This window comes from Schistosoma haematobium, chromosome ZW (assembly GCF_000699445.3).
Source record: "Schistosoma haematobium chromosome ZW, whole genome shotgun sequence".
Classification (NCBI taxonomy): Eukaryota; Metazoa; Platyhelminthes; class Trematoda; order Strigeidida; family Schistosomatidae; genus Schistosoma; species Schistosoma haematobium.
The window spans coordinates 47,421,950-47,432,330 of record NC_067195.1 but is presented as its reverse complement, the minus strand read 5'-3'; positions in this window follow the sequence as shown (position 1 = coordinate 47,432,330).

Here is a 10,381-nt window from a genome sequence, read left to right as displayed (position 1 = left end):
AATAGAGACAATCGAATCTATTTGAATACAAAATTACAGAATGTCTTAGTAAAATCTGATAACCATACAGTAAACACTTCATTTGCAAAATGTCAATAAGTTGTCTCAAACTTGACTGTTCCTTTTACAAAATGTCAATCAATCATTCTCTGTTCTAGTTATCTTTCCATCGACCGTCTTAACGTTCTCAGACAGACATTATGATCTCCATTGATGATACCTAATAATTATATCTAACGATAACAGAAGCATACACCACAGATAAGTTTACCTTTATACGCATAGCGAACAATTCATACGGTAGATAACTCTCTTCCATTCGTGGCAGATAATGAATACAATACACCACATATATCTGCATTCCAAATCACAAATTCTATATATCATCAAATAACTTATTATGCAGCCTTCAGTAGAATTAGCTGAAAATAGGTAGGCAACCGATATCACGTAAACGATTACTCATAGCGAAACCACACGTATCCTGTCAATCGTTATCAAGTCGATTTCAACACCGTCCCATACGTACCACGTGAAATCCATTGAACAAAGCCAAGTGTGAATTATCGCTCTTTCATCTACGTACACAAACACACGTGTGCATACACATACACATACACATACATATACATACACACACGTACAGATCACATACGTACATACCTACACAGTACACACACACACGCAGACACAGACACACGCAAATGGATTGTTTCGACGGGACTGCTCGACATCGGGTGTGAACACGTGTATGCTCCGAATGCCAACTTCCACGAGTATAAATACTGTGGTTGAATGTATGCAGTCAGCAACAAGTTGACAGTAAACGACAATGCAAATCTTCAATGTATGTTGAAATACCGTTGTGTGTAATAATATATGCCTGATCGGTGTTTTTATTTCAGCTCGTCTTAGTTGTACTGGTCGTGTCATTCGAATGTCACAACTCAGGTGAGTCTTATCTTACTCGATCGCATAACATGAAGTTGCCACTTACTGGTGAGTAATTACAAAAGTGTCCCACTTGCTGATTCAGCCTTCAGTTAAACACAACAGTGTTGTGTCATGTGTTCAACTGAAGCGAAGTGGAGTGATGCGAAGTCAACAGGACTGAAATCAATAGTAATGCGGTGTGTTGTCGATTTGTGGAACAACATGTAGTGAAGTGACCAGAGTTGAAGTGGGCTGAATAGAGGTGTAGGCATGTAATTGTTTTGTTTTGCTCTGTCATATTCCATGTGAATTATATTGTGTTGTTGTGTTATTTCGTTTTCAGTGATTGCAGAACCAGCACCAGACAGTCAGGGTGGTTGTTGTCCTGGTGCATGTCCTCAATGCCCTAGATGCTGTGGATGTCGTGGATGCCAAGGTGGAAACTGTTATGGAGGCTGCTGCAGAAACTGTCGTCGTGATTAGCACAACACTAACAGCCATCTCCTGTCAACATCCAATGACGAGAACCCACCATCAAATATGTAGTATCTAATCTTTCTATCAAATATACTTGTACTCTTACAAAACTAACAATGTTTCTCATTTCACCACAAACTGTCCATTCCCATCTTTGTCGTGCCACACACCGTCTACAACCAGTCACTATTGTGTGCGCAAACTGATCACATGATCAGTGATCAATCAACACTTCAATAGGTTACACCACAACAACACCATCGCTCACTACCTCAAAAACTCATGCATCCACGCATTCACACCGCTCGCTCAATCAATCAATCAATCAATCAAGCAAGCAATCACACACACACATAAACCAAAATACAAATACTAATCGCCTGTACATCATCGTCACTCACATACAATCTGCTTGGATATTCGAATCCCATCAGTCCGTAAGCAATCACGGTGTTCTCCAACAATCCACCTACACTCAATCCAATATCCACCAAATCACACACTCATTTACAGTTTTACACACGCTCACGTACACACATTTTCCCATATACAGCTGTATGAAGAAACTCACAGCTATAGGGATCGAGATAAACAAATACACAAGTCAAATATTCGATCACGGAACAGTCGCAATTCCACAAATCAATCACCTCCTGAAATTCATACATGTGTCTCACTATGACACAGAATACACTGTCAGTATTCTCAACCAAGAGTCCACTGCATTCTGCCTATCCAATACACCATGCACCATTCATTCATCATCTCCAAATTCATACACATACAACAACCTCCATATACACTTTCCCATGTATCCACCTATCAATCACTCTGACTATCTCAACATTGTTTGCGTTTGTCGACACCAAATCTAATTTGCACACTACTGTCATTCACCTCCTCCTTCTCGTTTACCACAACTTCCATAACAATCCAGTGTCAACACCAGTATCAAACTGATTCCAATCACACTACTCTCACACCATACAGTAACATCACAGCACACACACATACAAAACTATACACACACACACACACGAATAAACACACTCACACTCACACACACACTCACTCTCTCACACACACACACACACAAAGGTTACCTCTACACATTACGTCACCATGTATGTGAAGCTGACCAGCTAATTCATCATGATCTAATTCACATTCACTTCAATAGTCAGTTCAACTCATATAAGTGTGAACTTGTCAAACAGTGAACCACATGATCTCTCAAAACACCATTGTTTCACACAGTTCTACTAACAGATACAGGCAGTACAGTACTCTCACATCAACTCAATCACATTAACTAAATCAACCCATCGCAAAACAACAACAACAACAACAATAATAATAATAATAATAGCAATAAAACTAATAGTAGTATTATGATTATTATCATTCGTCGTATTAGTTACGTTATCAATAATCAACATGATAATAATAACACTAACAACAGTTTCAACATCCTCCTACATATGATCAGAAACTCATCCTGTTCAAAACACACTGATTCGTCAACAAATCTTCCAAGACACCGATTCACTTGTCTCAATAATCCCCACTTACTCAGTCCATACACTTTGTTTAAATGAATTCACACAAACTAACAACAGACAAACAACCACACACACACACACACACTTCGTCAAAATGTACCACTCACCATTTAATCAAAACACATTCGCTGTATAGTTCCAATACACTGTAATCCCATACAATACAGTACACTTGTTCAATTTCAAATCCAGTAGGACATCTCCACTCTGTTGACCAGGTCAACACACAATCTCTCAGACACATCATTCAACTCCTCCACATATCTGGAAAATAGTCATCCAAACTACCCAACATATGGAAATCTTGCAATCTGTATGTAGCACTCAAATAAGCACGCATCCAGCACACTCTCAACATAAATACAATTCGTAAATTCACCAATACTAATCACACGTCCCAACAATATTTTCAACACAAACACAAACACCTCACCTACACACTCAGAACGCAAATCTATGCAACTCTTCAGGTATCCTGTCAATCGTTATCAAGTCGATTTCAACACCGTCCCATACGTACCACGTGAAATCCATTGAACAAAGCCAAGTGTGAATTATCGCTCTTTCATCTACGTACACAAACACACGTGTGCATACACATACACATACACATACATATACATACACACACGTACAGATCACATACGTACATACCTACACAGTACACACACACACACACACGCAGACACAGACACACGCAAATGGATTGTTTCGACGGGACTGCTCGACATCGGGTGTGAACACGTGTATGCTCCGAATGCCAACTTCCACGAGTATAAATACTGTGGTTGAATGTATGCAGTCAGCAACAAGTTGACAGTAAACGACAATGCAAATCTTCAATGTATGTTGAAATACCGTTGTGTGTAATAATATATGCCTGATCGGTGTTTTTATTTCAGCTCGTCTTAGTTGTACTGGTCGTGTCATTCGAATGTCACAACTCAGGTGAGTCTTATCTTACTCGATCGCATAACATGAAGTTGCCACTTACTGGTGAGTAATTACAAAAGTGTCCCACTTGCTGATTCAGCCTTCAGTTAAACACAACAGTGTTGTGTCATGTGTTCAACTGAAGCGAAGTGGAGTGATGCGAAGTCAACAGGACTGAAATCAATAGTAATGCGGTGTGTTGTCGATTTGTGAAACAACATGTAGTGAAGTGACCAGAGTTGAAGTGGGCTGAATAGAGGTGTAGGCATGTAATTGTTTTGTTTTGCTCTGTCATATTCCATGTGAATTATATTGTGACGTTGTGTTATTTCGTTTTCAGTGATTGCAGAACCAGCACCAGACAGTCAGGGTGGTTGTTGTCCTGGTGCATGTCCTCAATGCCCTAGATGCTGTGGATGTCGTGGATGCCAAGGTGGAAACTGTTATGGAGGCTGCTGCAGAAACTGTCGTCGTGATTAGCACAATACTAACAGCCATCTCCCGTCAACATCCAATGACGAGAATCCACCATCAAATATGTAGTATCTAATCTTTCTATCAAATATACTTGTACTCTTACAAAACTAACAATGTTTCTCATTTCACCACAAACTGTCCATTCCCATCTTTGTCGTGCCACACACCGTCTACAACCAGTCACTATTGTGTGCCCAAACTGATCACATGATCAGTGATCAATCAACACTTCAATAGGTTACACCACAACAACACCATCGCTCACCACCTCAAAAACTCATCCATCCACGCATTCACACACGCTCGCTCGCCCGCCCGCTCACTCGCTCAATCAATCAAACAATCAATCAATCAATCAAGCAATCAATCAAACACACACACACACACATAAACCAAAATACAAATACTAATCGCCTATAAATCATCGTCACTCACATACAATCTGCTTGGATATTCGAATCCCATCAGTCCGTAAACAATCACGGTGTTCTCCAACAATCCACCTACACTCAATCCAATATCCACCAAATCACATACTCATTTACAGTTTTACACACGCTCACGTACACACATTTTCCCATATACAGCTGTATGAAGAAACTCACCGCTATAGGGATCGAGATAAACAAATACACAAGTCAAATATTCGATCACGGAACAGTCGCAATTCCACAAATCAATCACCTCCTGAAATTCATACATGTGTCTCACTATGACACAGAATACACTGTCAGTATTCTCAACCAAGAGTCCACTGCATTCTGCCTATCCAATACACCATGCACCATTCATTCATCATCTCCAAATTCATACACATACAACAACCTCCATATACACTTTCCCATGTATCCACCTATCAATCACTCTGACTATCTCATCATTGTTTGCGTTTGTCGACACCAAATCTAATTTGCACACTACTGTCATTCACCTCCTCCTTCTCGTTTACCACAACTTCCATAACAATCCAGTGTCAACACCAGTATCAAACTGATTCCAATCACACTACTCTCACACCATACAGTAACATCACAGCACACACACATACAAAACTATACAAACACACACACACACACGAATAAGACACACTCATACACTCACACACACACTCACTCTCTCTCACACACACACACACACACACACAGGTTACCTCTACATTACGTCACCATGTATGTGAAGCTGATCAGCTAATTCATCATGATCTAATTCACATTCACTTCAATAGTCAGTTCAACTCATATAAGTGTGAACTTGTCAAACAGTGAACCACATGATCTCTCAAAACACCATTGTTTCACACAGTTCTACTAACAGATACAGGCAGTACAGTACTCTCACATCAACTCAATCACATTAACTAAATCAACCCATCGCAAAACAACAACAACAACAACAACAACAATAACAATAATAATAATAATAACAATAAAACTAATAGTAGTATTATGATTATTATCATTCGTCGTATTAGTTACGTTATCAATAATCAACATGATAATAATAACACTAACAACAGTTTCAACATCCTCCTACATATGATCAGAAACTCATCCTGTTCAAAACACACTGATTCGTCAACAAATCTTCCAAGACACCGATTCACTTGTCTCAATAATCCCCACTTACTCAGTCCATACACTTTGTTTAAATGAATTCACACAAACTAACAACAGACAAACAACCACACACACACACACACACTTCGTCAAAATGTACCACTCACCATTTAATCAAAACACATTCGCTGTATAGTTCCAATACACTGTAATCCCATACAATACAGTACACTTGTTCAATTTCAAATCCAGTAGGACATCTCCACTCTGTTGACCAGGTCAACACACAATCTCTCAGACACATCATTCAACTCCTCCACATATCTGGAAAATAGTCATCCAAACTACCCAACATATGGAAATCTTGCAATCTGTATGTAGCACTCAAATAAGCACGCATCCAGCACACTCTCAACATAAATACAATTCGTAAATTCACCAATACTAATCACACGTCCCAACAACATTTTCAACACAAACACAAACACCTCACCTACACACTCAGAACGCAAATCTATGCAACTCTTCAGGTATCCTGTCAATCGTTATCAAGTCGATTTCAACACCGTCCCATACGTACCACGTGAAATCCATTGAACAAAGCCAAGTGTGAATTATCGCTCTTTCATCTACGTACACAAACACACGTGTGCATACACATACACATACACATACATATACATACACACACGTACAGATCACATACGTACATACCTACACAGTACACACACACACACACACACGCAGACACAGACACACGCAAATGGATTGTTTCGACGGGACTGCTCGACATCGGGTGTGAACACGTGTATGCTCCGAATGCCAACTTCCACGAGTATAAATACTGTGGTTGAATGTATGCAGTCAGCAACAAGTTGACAGTAAACGACAATGCAAATCTTCAATGTATGTTGAAATACCGTTGTGTGTAATAATATATGCCTGATCGGTGTTTTTATTTCAGCTCGTCTTAGTTGTACTGGTCGTGTCATTCGAATGTCACAACTCAGGTGAGTCTTATCTTACTCGATCGCATAACATGAAGTTGCCACTTACTGGTGAGTAATTACAAAAGTGTCCCACTTGCTGATTCAGCCTTCAGTTAAACACAACAGTGTTGTGTCATGTGTTCAACTGAAGCGAAGTGGAGTGATGCGAAGTCAACAGGACTGAAATCAATAGTAATGCGGTGTGTTGTCGATTTGTGGAACAACATGTAGTGAAGTGACCAGAGTTGAAGTGGGCTGAATAGAGGTGTAGGCATGTAATTGTTTTGTTTTGCTCTGTCATATTCCATGTGAATTATATTGTGACGTTGTGTTATTTCGTTTTCAGTGATTGCAGAACCAGCACCAGACAGTCAGGGTGGTTGTTGTCCTGGTGCATGTCCTCAATGCCCTAGATGCTGTGGATGTCGTGGATGCCAAGGTGGAAACTGTTATGGAGGCTGCTGCAGAAACTGTCGTCGTGATTAGCACAACACTAACAGCCATCTCCTGTCAACATCCAATGACGAGAACCCACCATCAAATATGTAGTATCTAATCTTTCTATCAAATATACTTGTACTCTTACAAAACTAACAATGTTTCTCATTTCACCACAAACTGTCCATTCCCATCTTTGTCGTGCCACACACCGTCTACAACCAGTCACTATTGTGTGCCCAAACTGATCACATGATCAGTGATCAATCAACACTTCAATAGGTTACACCACAACAACACCATCGCTCACCACCTCAAAAACTCATCCATCCACGCATTCACACACGCTCGCTCGCTCAATCAATCAATCAATCAAACACACACACACACATAAACCAAAATACAAATACTAATCGCCTATAAATCATCGTCACTCACATACAATCTGCTTGGATATTCGAATCCCATCAGTCCGTAAACAATCACGGTGTTCTCCAACAATTCACCTACACTCAATCCAATATCCACCAAATCACATACTCATTTACAGTTTTACACACGCTCACGTACACACATTTTCCCATATACAGCTGTATGAAGAAACTCACCGCTATAGGGATCGAGATAAACAAATACACAAGTCAAATATTCGATCACGGAACAGTCGCAATTCCACAAATCAATCACCTCCTGAAATTCATACATGTGTCTCACTATGACACAGAATACACTGTCAGTATTCTCAACCAAGAGTCCACTGCATTCTGCCTATCCAATACACCATGCACCATTCATTCATCATCTCCAAATTCATACACATACAACAACCTCCATATACACTTTCCCATGTATCCACCTATCAATCACTCTGACTATCTCATCATTGTTTGCGTTTGTCGACACCAAATCTAATTTGCACACTACTGTCATTCACCTCCTCCTTCTCGTTTACCACAACTTCCATAACAATCCAGTGTCAACACCAGTATCAAACTGATTCCAATCACACTACTCTCACACCATACAGTAACATCACAGCACACACACATACAAAACTATACAAACACACACACACACACGAATAAGACACACTCATACACTCACACACACACTCACTCTCTCTCTCACACACACACACACACACACACACAAAGGTTACCTCTACACATTACGTCACCATGTATGTGAAGCTGATCAGCTAATTCATCATGATCTAATTCACATTCACTTCAATAGTCAGTTCAACTCATATAAGTGTGAACTTGTCAAACAGTGAACCACATGATCTCTCAAAACACCATTGTTTCACACAGTTCTACTAACAGATACAGGCAGTACAGTACTCTCACATCAACTCAATCACATTAACTAAATCAACCCATCGCAAAACAACAACAACAACAATAATAATAATAATAACAATAATAATAATAATAATAACAATAAAACTAATAGTAGTATTATGATTATTATCATTCGTCGTATTAGTTACGTTATCAATAATCAACATGATAATAATAACACTAACAACAGTTTCAACATCCTCCTACATATGATCAGAAACTCATCCTGTTCAAAACACACTGATTCGTCAACAAATCTTCCAAGACACCGATTCACTTGTCTCAATAATCCCCACTTACTCAGTCCATACACTTTGTTTAAATGAATTCACACAAACTAACAACAGACAAACAACCACACACACACACACACACACTTCGTCAAAATGTACCACTCACCATTTAATCAAAACACATTCGCTGTATAGTTCCAATACACTGTAATCCCATACAATACAGTACACTTGTTCAATTTCAAATCCAGTAGGACATCTCCACTCTGTTGACCAGGTCAACACACAATCTCTCAGACACATCATTCAACTCCTCCACATATCTGGAAAATAGTCATCCAAACTACCCAACATATGGAAATCTTGCAATCTGTATGTAGCACTCAAATAAGCACGCATCCAGCACACTCTCAACATAAATACCATTCGTAAATTCACCAATACTAATCACACGTCCCAACAACATTTTCAACACAAACACAAACACCTCACCTACACACTCAGAACGCAAATCTATGCAACTCTTCAGGTATCCTGTCAATCGTTATCAAGTCGATTTCAACACCGTCCCATACGTACCACGTGAAATCCATTGAACAAAGCCAAGTGTGAATTATCGCTCTTTCATCTACGTACACAAACACACGTGTGCATACACATACACATACACATACATACACACACTACAGATCACATACGTACATACCTACACATTACACACACACGCACACGCACACGCAGACACAGACACACGCAAATGGATTGTTTCGACGGGACTGCTCGACATCGGGTGTGAACACGTGTATGCTCCGAATGCCAACTTCCACGAGTATAAATACTGTGGTTGAATGTATGCAGTCAGCAACAAGTTGACAGTAAACGACAATGCAAATCTTCAATGTATGTTGAAATACCGTTGTGTGTAATAATATATGCCTGATCGGTGTTTTTATTTCAGCTCGTCTTAGTTGTACTGGTCGTGTCATTCGAATGTCACAACTCAGGTGAGTCTTATCTTACTCGATCGCATAACATGAAGTTGCCACTTACTGGTGAGTAATTACAAAAGTGTCCCACTTGCTGATTCAGCCTTCAGTTAAACACAACAGTGTTGTGTCATGTGTTCAACTGAAGCGAAGTGGAGTGATGCGAAGTCAACAGGACTGAAATCAATAGTAATGCGGTGTGTTGTCGATTTGTGGAACAACATGTAGTGAAGTGACCAGAGTTGAAGTGGGCTGAATAGAGGTGTAGGCATGTAATTGTTTTGTTTTGCTCTGTCATATTCCATGTGAATTATATTGTGACGTTGTGTTATTTCGTTTTCAGTGATTGCAGAACCAGCACCAGACAGTCGAGGGTGGTTGCTGTCCTGGTGCATGTCCTCAATGCCCTAGATGCTGTGGATGTCGTGGATGCCAAGGTGGAAACTGTTATGGA